We start from the raw sequence: 11289 nt of genomic DNA, 5'->3' as shown, positions 1-11289 counted from the left end.
ATGTAGAGGAAACATCTGGAAATAGGCAGCACCCAGGTACCTAGGTTAAGAGAGTCTTTTAACGTTAAACAAGCACATTGAATTGAGCCTGGAGACTAATCAAGCCAGCGCAAATTGTGCAGAGCCAGAGTGATAAACGCAGAGTGCAAGCATTTTTAAAATCTTTCCTCAGGTAAGCTTATCGGTGTATCTCTTGGCCTAACTCCCATCACAGGAGGGTCTGTGAGAATCAATAATTATTTTTTCTTACACAATTCATAGTTTACTGAACTGACTTAGTATACTGAACAGACTAGATTAAGTTTGATAGGACCTGCTCGGTTTGGGCAGATCCACCTGGAAAATGGAAGATCAGGGAATAAGTTGTGTTCCACACATTGCTAGAAATGGTCAATGAGCTGCTGTTGGCAGAAAGTAAGTAATCACATGTTTACCTTCTTCACATGATTCATGGTGAGGGAGCAGCTACATCCTGTAGCAGCACTGCCATAAATTGGACCTACGGGTCACATATCACATTGTCATGGTCTGGGACATAGGTGGCAGCAGTCCAGACCTGACACACTGGGACCAAGGTATGGATAGTAACAATGGTAGCAGTTAAATGGTGGACGGAAACTCAATGAGGCTGGAACACAGGAACAGAAACTGGAACAGGAGAAGGAACTGGAGCACCAAAGCAGGAACAGGGACTGGCAGCAACAGGGTATAAACCCTGTTGCTGTGGCAAAGAACCAGGAGGAAAGGCTGGCCTTATATGCCCTCTTGGGTTTGTCTCCAGGTGCTGCACATCTGATCTGGCCATACCTGCCAGGCTGCACCCGACTCCCCCAAGACAAACACAGCAAGGGCCTGGTTCTGCAACTCCTCACTGCGCTCAGGGCCTGGCCCCTGCAAATACTCATGGTACTCACTTTTCCAATGCAATTTGTAATTGGTAAAGATACCCAAGTACAAACCACATATGTGTTACATAAGTTATGATTTGTACAGTTTGTATGAATTGGCTGTTTTCTCCTGCAAAAATACACTTGGTGCTTTGCTAGTTAATCATTTCTTCTCTGTCTTAATTTAACTTCTTTATTTTATTGAATACATTTCTATCCAGGCTTTCTGCCCAGTTGTAGGTCTTCCAGGCAGCTCTGCAGAAGTCGCCATGTATTTCCTAATCAAATTACACAATTTTATTGTACGAATCTAAATTTTATGGAAAGTGACAGGCAGGGAGAAAGAACCTTTTCCATGGTATATTCTTTGTAGGAGGAGGCAAGAAAAGATGGGTAAGCTGTGATTATTAGTGAGTGATATTCATTGGGCTAAAGCTTAGAGGCATGAGTGCTCAGAGGACCTCAGTAGAATGAGTATTGAGATCCCAGCTTTGATCTCTGAGACCCCATTGCCCAGAGCTCACCTGTCACTAAAGTCTTCTTCAAATGTTCTGAACTCTTACATTGTGTTCATCTGTGACTGGAGGTGCTGGAGTAGATAGAAATTCAGTTTTTCAAAAATTGTGGGGAGTAGATGTGTGGCAGAACAGCATTCTTCCTACATCTCAGTTTGAGTTGCAGAGTTGGTGCTCATTACCCTTTAGGGCACCTTTTGATGAGTCTTCTTTTCTGTAAAGATAAATTACCAAATGGTCCTGGCTGAATCCCTCAGGAAACAAACTGCCTAGTTTTGAGTTCTTCTAAATAAATGGCTATAATGTGTGTGGGGGCATTTGGGAGCAGAGATAGGCAGTGATAGCTTCTTCCCTTCTCTCTTTGGGCTTCTGCCTCCATCCAGCTCACGTTGTTCAGAAATTAAGGGCATTATGTGCTACTAATAAAATGAATTAGATTAGATGATGATGCTACTTCTGGGTAGACTATCAAGAGTACTGGGATAATAAAATGATGCTGTGTAAAGTCCTGAGCTAAAAGTCAGTATTTGCATGCGTGCATTCATGCAATGCTGTGCAATGTCTTCCCTCTAGAGCAGTTCCCCCAAACCTGGTAACTATTGGCCATGTTGCCTAGGGATGATGGGAGTTGTTGTCTGTCGACACCTGGAGGGTATCAAGTTGGGGAAGGCTGCTTTAGAAGGTTTCTCCTCTTCCCCTGCCACCACCCAGCATTCAAACGGTTGCATCTCTTCCTAGGGTATATGTATCAGGAATAAGCACTATCTGTGATGAGTAGAAACCATCATTCTCCAAGGCACCAGTGTGGCCTCTGCCACCCCTCTCTGCAGGACCCTCAGGGTTGCAGCTTTCCTTAGCAAGGATTCTGAGAAGTGGGACTTCCCACTCTTGGTTCTTATGAAAATGCCTAGGCGGCATAATTTAGAAAGCAGCAGAATGAAAAATCCTCTCTCATGCAAAACTAGGTTGGCAGCAGAGGGAGGGAGGAGAGATTTCAGCCTTGCAATCCCCCGTTCCCCCTCCTTCCACACTTAGCCTCACATCCCCTCTGGGTGAGGCTGGACGGGAGTAGACAGCCCTGACAGTCATCTGGTGGGATTGAAGGGTCTTCGCTCCATGCCACCTCCCTCCCCAAGCTACGGCACTTCCTCTCCAGCTCCAGCTGTGCTTCTCCAGATTACTCTAGGGGAGTATTAGCATCCTTTAATAACTCTGGCAGACTTACCAAGGGATTTGTTTTATTAATTTGAAGGCTGGGTACAGCAAATAGGTTAGAGCTCTAGCCAATTCACGGACTTTACCAGATCTTCCTTTGCTTAATCATCACTTCTGCGCTTCTCAAACTCACCCTCTCTCAGCTCCGCTCTTTGTATGACTATTTACCTCCAGAGTGTTCAGTGTTATGCAGAGCATGGCAGAATTGCACAGTGGTCTCTCCCGCGGGAGCTCAGCTAAGAGTCACTTCATGGCTTGCCGTGTGTTCCCAATCCTGACCTTTGTTCCAGCAGCATACCACTGTTAGCAGGAGCGCAACCTGCCCATACATTAGCATTCCTCCAAGATGGGGTGGAGAGAGTGAAGGATAAGCAGCACACTACGCAATACAATCTGCCAATTGAAACATCTGATTGTGGTCTTATGCCGGCTACAGGCAGTGTACACTTGACGTTTTATCCTAGAATCAATGGAGACAGATAGCTCAGTTGGTTAGAGCATGGTGCTGATAACAGCAAGGTTGCAGGTTCGATCGCTGCATATTCCTGCATTGCAGGGGGTTGGACTAGATGATCCTCAGGGTCCCTTTCAGCTCTACAGTTCTATGGTACTTGTAGTCCACACACACCCAATCTAGATCTATTGCATTTTTGTGCATGCCTGAAAAGCTTCCTAAGAGACTGGTTCCATTCTGAAAATGAAATTGAATATGGATTCTGCATTAACCCACGGTGCGTCCATTTGAGAACAGATCATTTATTTACTTTACTTGTTAAATTTGTAAACCACCCTTCATCCAAAGATCTCAGGGCAGTTCACAACATTAGAATACAATATAAAAATACAAAATGCGTAATAAAAGCAAAAACAAAACAATCACCCCACCACCTCACCCAAACACATTTAAAAGGTTATATAGGATGTTAATCAGCCCAAGACCTGGGTTGCTGTTTTTATTTTTACTATATTTTAATATTTTGTTAGAAGCCGTCCAGAGTGGCTGGGGATGTCTAGCCAGATGGGCAGGGTATTAATAATAATAATAATAATAATAATAATAATAATAATAATAATAATAATAATTAATAATAATAAGGTATTCTGTGGTTTTATATCTTGATTTTATTCTGTGAACCACCCTGAGACCACTGGGTATAGGGTGGTATATAAATTCAATAAATAATAATAACCTGGCACCAAAAGGTGTATAATGAAGGCACCAGCTGTACCTCCCTGGGCATTATTACAATTTATTTCCTGCCTTTCAAAGTGAGGTACAACAAATAAAATGGTCTAAAACAACTTAAAATTACAAATATAAGGCAAGTCCTAAAAATATACACCTCAGGAGTCCAAAGTGAAGAGGCGCAACTTCAGCTTTCACCGAAAGCTGTTTATTGAAGGTGCCAGATGCACTTTGTGAGAAGACAGTTCCACAACTGGTACTGGGGTGTGTTTGCAGCCATACCTGCATAATGATGCTGTGATCGCTGTCACCACTTTCTTCTTCATTCATCTATGGTGTGTCCCTTAACCAAAGGGAGGGTTTTCAAATGTCTGTCAAGTAACCACACCCACCCTTGTGGACGGCAGCATCTAGAATCAACAGCATGTTGAATCATAGAATCATAGAATCATAGAGTTGGAAGAGACCACAAGGGCCATCAAGTCCAACCCCCTGCCAAGCAGGAAACACCATCAGAGCACTCCTGACATATGGTTGTCAAGCCACTGCTTAAAGACCTCCAAAGAAGGAGACTCCACAACTCTCCTTGGCAGCAAATTCCACTGTCGAACAGCTCTTACTGTCAGGAAGTTCTTCCTAATGTTTAGGTGGAATCTTCTTTCTTGTAGTTTGGATCCATTGCTCCGTGTCCGCTTCTCTGGAGCAGCAGAAAACTACCTTTCTCCCTCCTCTATGTGACATCCTTTTATATATTTGAACATGGCTATCATATCACCCCTTAACCTCCTCTTCTCCAGGCTAAACATGCCCAGCTCCCTTAGCCGTTCCTCATAAGGCATCGTTTCCAGGCCTTTGACCATTTTGGTTGCCCTCCTCTGGACACGTTCCAGTTTGTCAGTGTCCTTCTTGAACTGTGGTGCCCAGAACTGGACACAGTACTCCAGGTGAGGTCTGACCAGAGCAGAATACAGTGGCACTATTACTTCCCTTGATCTAGATGCTATACTCCTATTGATGCAGCCCAGAATTGCATTGGCTTTTTTAGCTGCCGCGTCACACTGTTGGCTCATGTCAAGTTTGTGGTCAACCAAGACTCCTAGATCCTTTTCACATGTACTGCTCTCAAGCCAGGTGTCTCCCATCTTGTATTTGTGCCTCTCATTTTTTTTTGCCCAAGTGCAATACTTTACATTTCTCCCTGTTAAAATTCATCTTGTTTGTTTTGGCCCCGTTCTCTAATCTGTCAAGGTCGTTTTGAAGTGTGATCCTGTCCTCTGGGGTGTTAGCCACCCCTCCCAGTTTGGTGTCATCTGCAAATTTGATCAGGATGCCCTTGAGTCCATCATCCAAGTCGTTGATAAAGATGTTGAATAAGACCGGGCCCAAGACAGAACCCTGTGGCACCCCACTAGTCACTCTTCTGCAGGATGAAGAGGAACCATTGATGAGCGCCCTTTGGGTTCGGTCAGTCAGCCAGTTACAAATCCACTGAGTAGTAGCATAGTCAAGACCGCATTTTACCAGCTTCTTTACAAGAATATCATGGGGCACCTTGTCAAATGCCTTGCTGAAATCAAGGTAGGCTACATCCACTGCGTTCCCTTCATCTACCAGGCTTGTAATTCTGTCAAAAAACAAGATCAGGTTAGTCTGACATGACTTATTTTTCAGAAATCCATGCTGACTATTGGTGATCACAGCATTCCTTTCTAGGTGCTCACAGACTGTTTGCTTAATGATCTGCTCCAGAATCTTCCCTGGTATTGATGTCAGACTGACTGGGTGGTAATTATTTGGGTCCTCTCTTTTCCCCTTTTTGAAAATAGGGACATTTGCCCTCCTCCAGTCTGCCGGGACTTCGCCTGTTCTCCAGGAAATTCTCAAAGATGACTGCCAGTGGTTCTGAGATCACATCTGCCAGTTCTTTTAATACTCTTGGATGCAGTTCATCTGGCCCTGGAGACTTGAATACATCTAAACTAGCCAAGTATTCTTGTATTATCTCCTTAGTTATCTCCTTAGTTATCTCCTTACTATCTCCTTAGTTATTCTGGGCTGTGTTTCCTCTGCTGAATTTGAGGATGAGCATGAAAAATTCAGGGTCGTGAAAAGCTATGTTTTGTTTATATAAACGAGTAAGTTTTATCCTCAGCCACAGTTTAGCTGTGATAGCGTGGGGTATTATTACCCATTCCATACCTTTTACACTCCAAAATGGTGAGTGTGCAGTCAGCCAGGAACTAAGGGTACAACTAGATATGAGGCAGGAGATCTCTGATTAAGATTTGTAATGTATGCTTTAAAGAAAGAAAGAAAGAAAAAGAAAGCAATATTAGGGGAGATGGAACTGGATCAGAATCGTTGTCCTGCTGGAAATGCCCCCATACTGGTTTCCCAAATAATAATGGCACGCCAAACTCCTATTTTTCCCTGTGGGGAAACATACAAGTTCCAGCTACCTATATGTTTTCCTTATGTGGCAAACAAAAGCTTTCACCATTAGGTTTGTTGCATGCTGATGATGTCACTATGCGTGGTGGCTCCACCCACACATTTTAGAACATTAGAGCATCAGGATTCTAATGTGTTTGGGAAGCTTCCGTGAGAATAGGAGGCTCCCCATTACTGGATGGTTGACTGCAACAGCAGCTGGAAGAAGCTTCAAAATGACAGAGGCAGAGCAAAGGTATCTTGCTTGCAATTCCTTTTGACAACAGTAACACCTGAATAGGGCTACTGGGGGAGCTGTGATCAGATCTGGTTTTTGGAGGGTGGTGGGAGTCTGGATCAGCTAAAAGTTCTTCAAAGTTCGCTGCACCATTTTATCTGTAAAAAATGCTCCCTTGAAGCTCCTGATTGCCTCATGGTGGTGGGGAAAGGAGCCTGTGTGATGATGATTCAAAAATAGCAGCTTTGAACACATTTCAGATTGGGGAACATGGCATGGGCCAAAGGGTAAAAAATACCTCATTGACCCATGCTGTTAGTGCTGCTCTGCTGGCCCTTGAGTTATATACAGTATAAAAAAATATGGAGATCTTATGAGTCTCCCACCACCTAGTCTGGCCCTTAGAGAGCCTGGCTTTCAATTTCAAGTCACCACTTTGGTCTCTCAATTTGTGCAGCTGACATAAATGTTGCAAATGTACGCTACCAATTGCAAGAGGGCGTCTAGCGTACATTCCAGGTGATGAAGATTTTACATTGCTTTAGGGCCTAACTGGATGCCATGTGGGAGTTGCAGTCACAGATTCCCCAAATAAATCTTCATCTTCTAAAAATAGCCATGGGACATTTCTCACCCACCTTCCCTAATTTGTATGGGGGGCTATTGGCTGTACAGAGAAAACCAGACTCATGCCCATATTGTGCCTGTATGTTTTCCCAATTGTGGTTAATAGTGATTCAGTGACTTTCCCCCCTTCCCATTTCTCTCGTTTTCTTTCCCCAGCGCCACTCATGTGGAATTGGACTGCTGGTTGCCCACCTATGTTTTAGAAGAACATTACACTGGGATCTCCCATGTACCATGCAGTTTAGCCCTCACATGTGTAGAACAAAGCAAAAAAATAAAAAAAATTCCAGACAGTGTGATTTGTGCCCATTGAGACTGGTAGGACAGAAGGCAGGAAGGGCAACAGTAGATAGAGCCAATGACATTTGTTCCCATCATCCTCCCTGCTGAGTTCTTCAAGGGCAACACTGAGACCAAGGATAAGGTAGCTGACAGACAGTGCTAACCCCTGTACTGGTTGTAGGTGAGGAGGCAGGGCATGTGAAGGCCAGCTTAAGACAGGCTGAGGTTGACGGAGCAGTGCCCAATATGCCCTAATACACCAGCCTACATTGGTTTGAGGTGCAAAAATTCATTTCATGTAGTCAGACTGGGTAGTGCCCTGGCCGAGTTGCAGTGAGGCAAAAGAAGAAGAGCAAGGATGGGAACCTCTACTGAATGTTTGTCAAAAGAAGGTTGCCAAATTCACAACAGGATGTCTGGGTGTGCCTTCTGAATAGAAAAACTTTCCCTTTGTTTCACAACCTTTCTTCTCCCCCTTCCCCCCTTACGTCTATTATTTGAGACGTTTCCCATCAAAACCTACAAAGGGTGAAAGTAATCCAAGACCCACCTAGGTAGGTGTAGCTAAAGAGATCAAGTGGCCTAGTAATTGGAGAGGAAGCCTTTCACTACTAGGTCAACAGCTCTCTTTCATCCTGGGTGGTTCCCATCTGACGGCTGTTCAGAAACCTGGAGTAGGGGATTCTCTGTCTGGTTACCGGTAGACAGGTGTCCAGAGAATGCCAGGGAGAATGGAGCTGACTTATACTGTGAAAGCGGGCTGACTGCCCCTCCTTTAGAAGTGGGGCTCTCCTGTGTTGCTCAGTGTCCAGAAGGTTGGCATCTAACATAGGCTTCCCCTGTCCCAGATGCTGTCTAGTCTGTAGAAGTTCAACAAAGGCCTCTCTGCCCTCCCCTCTCTCCCGGATTGTCAGCACAGCACCTTTCATCAGCGACAAAACCTCACATGAAATATTCAAAATAAAATGCCCCAGACATTTCGTGCTACAGCCATGACAATGATCTGAGCTATGCTATCATCTGTTCCTTCTCATCTCTCTTGATCTTTCCCCCATTCCTTTTTGGGGCCTACCCAGGTGGCTACCGCCACACCTGACAAAAGGCAGTCGCCCTGCTGATCCCTATTTCAGCAGAGCTATTAGCATCAAAGAGCAAAAGCAAACAACCTTGGCTTGCAGCTCAGCACTCTACAAAGCCACTGTGAATGGGTCCTTGTGCCTAGGACAAAGGAAATCCAGCCATTGCCTTTTGTCAAGAGACTCCCTTTGCTGTTTCTGAAGTGCTCTGAAGTAGAGAAAGGGATAACCTCTGCCTGAAAGAAAGGCCTGTGATCCTTGGTATTTTAGAAGGGATGTTGGGTCTGCAGTACATTCCGAGTTTCATACAGGACTTTTTACTTCCTTCTTCTGCACAGTGGGAGAAAGTAAAGGGCAAGTAGCAGAAGCTTGCTGGAGCATGAGCAGGCTTTGGAGGTAAGGGGTTATGTATACAGAAGCATGTTCACGGAAGCCTCCACACCATGGGTAGGCAAACTAAGGCCTGGGGGCTGGATTCAGCCCAATCACCTTCTAAATCCAGCCCGCTCACAGCCCGGGAATCTGCTTGTTTTTACATGAGTAGAATGTGTCCTTTTATTTAAAATGCATCTCTGGGTTATTTGTGGGGCCTTCCTGGTGTTTTTACATGAGTAGAATGTGTGCTTTTATTTAAAAGCATCTCTGGGTAATTTGTGGGGCATAGGAATTTATTCATTCCCCCCCACTCCCAAAATATAGTCCGGCCCCCCACAAGGTCTGAGGGACAGTGGACCGGCCCTCTGCTGAAAAAGTTTGCTGACCCCTGTTCCACACCACTGTTTTTAAAGAGAAGCATTTTCAGGAGGGGAAGATTCGGAGTGGGGAAGTGGGTAGAGGGAAAGGTAGGTGCTGAACACTTTCCTTGGCTTTCCCCTTTTCTTTTAAAGTTAGTTAACTTACTTGAAGGTATTTCAGTTGCAAAACCACAACACATTACCCAACATTTATATTAAACACTCAGTGGGTGGTGGAAGCACTTGTGTGTATTTGGAGGGGGGCAATAGTCACCGAGAGGTTTAAACAACCTTCCTTTGCTGCTATAAAAGGTAAAGGTACCCCTGACTGTTGGGTCCAGTCGTGGACGACTCTGGGGTTGCGGCGCTCATCTCGCTCTATAGGCCAAGGGAGCCGGCATTTGTCCACAGACAGCTTCCGGGTCATGTGGCCAGCATGACTAAGCCACTTCTGGCGAACCAGAGCAGCACATGAAAACGCAATTTACTTGCCCGCTGGAGTGGTACCTATTTATCTACTTGCACTTTGACGTGCTTTCAAACTGCTAGGTGGGCAGGAGCTAGGACCAAACAACAGGAGCTCACTCCGTCGCGGAGATTTGAACCGCCGACCTTCTGATTGGCAAGCCCTAGGCTCTGTGGTTTAGACCACAGTGCCACCTGCATCCCTTGCAGCTATACTGTGCTCTAAATCAACCTTTCCCAGAGTTCCCCCCCCCAGTGTGTGTGTGTGTGGGGGACCATACCTGCATACGCTCCCAACATCCCAGTGAAGCAAATTGGGACATGACCCAGCCTCTCAACACACTTAAAATCACTCCCCCGCCAATGTCTCTGTGCCCCCTTCGCAGATAAATCTACCCACCTCAGTTACCACCCCCTTCCCACCTTGACATACCACTCGGGCCCCCTCTCACTCAGCTCCTCCCTCCCTCGGCGCTCACCCCTTTCCCCTCACATCCTGCTGACATGCCCTTTACGCACCTTCACTCGCTGCTCCTTTTCTTGCCCCAAAGGTTGCTTGCCAGCCCCCTCCCCTTCCCTTTCCCCTCCCACAACACAAACACACACATATGGTCACACACGAGGGCTGCAGAGGCTCCTTCCCCTGTAGTTTGTTTTGTTGCCAGCTGAAGTTCTGAGCCAGTGCTACTCGTGCAATGTGAGGCAGAGGAGGAGGAAGCATGTGGGCCCAAGGTGAGAGTAGCGATGGTGGAGGAATAATTTTTAAATGAATTTATACATGGAATTCATCAGTTCCTGTTCCAAATGAACTTTCCATGCATGGGACCACCTTTCACATAGAGTGCTCACTTATGTCTGGGGTACTCATGGATTGTCTTCTTTTTTAAAAAGCCTGGCTATTAAGCATACAATGTTTGTGAAACAGTCAGGCCCTACGCTATATTGTTATTTTTGCAGCATAGTTTTCTTATATTAATGTAATACTATTTATTTCATTCACGAATTGCTTCCCACGAGGCATCCCAAAGTGACTTACCATGTAATAACATATATAATCCTTTCGGTTTCTCAGTTCAGTTCCTCGGCAGATATCAAGGCAGCGTATACTCCCCAAATATATATATATATATATATATATATATATATATATATATATATATATATAGTGTGTTGCTGTAAATATGTGGACAGTTCTACACCAGCTATTTCATCTGCTATGTGGACCTGTTATAAAATGGCAATAATCCAGAGAACCACACATGTGCAGAGTGGTCTGTTGCCAACAGTGGGAAAGATCTGGCTGGGTGCACAAGGCTACTTTTCATTCAACACAGAAACAAAAAGGCATGCTTTTAAAACTGCATTACCCAGATAGATTTGTCATTGCTTATGTAACCAGCTCTGGGGTTGAGTAAGGAGGTGGCCCACAGCTTTAGGCAAATGGGGCAACAACTACCTGACCATATGGTAGTTCATCAGCTAGCCTGCCATATACCTCCCCCAACATAACTTTTACTACTGCTAATACTGATTTAATGGCTGGTGCCATTTAGCAGGCTTTGATTCTCTATAGCCTCATGGAGGAAAGCTGACTCCTGAGCTCTGCGTGGTGGACAGCTTTATGGAAAGTAGGT

At 45.0% G+C, this 11289-nt stretch overlaps 1 protein-coding gene and 1 long non-coding RNA gene across 20 annotated transcripts in view; one reads left to right on the top strand and one right to left on the bottom strand.

Annotated features, from left to right (window-relative positions):
* The window catches only part of NRXN3 (neurexin 3), a 1132087-nt gene that overhangs the window by 82502 nt on the left and 1038296 nt on the right, over positions 1-11289 (top strand). The window lies entirely within an intron of this gene.
* LOC128408428 (uncharacterized) lies at positions 1067-4209 on the bottom strand. Its single transcript, XR_008329074.1, has 2 exons — positions 4086-4209; positions 1067-1616 (listed from the first exon to the last, which is right to left on the bottom strand). It is a non-coding gene; the product is annotated as an uncharacterized LOC128408428 (long non-coding RNA).

Source organism: Podarcis raffonei, chromosome 1, assembly GCF_027172205.1.
Source record: "Podarcis raffonei isolate rPodRaf1 chromosome 1, rPodRaf1.pri, whole genome shotgun sequence".
NCBI classification, from domain to species: domain Eukaryota; kingdom Metazoa; phylum Chordata; class Lepidosauria; order Squamata; family Lacertidae; genus Podarcis; species Podarcis raffonei.
The sequence above is the reverse complement of the archived record's forward strand: the minus strand, read 5'-3'. Positions and strand labels throughout refer to the sequence as shown.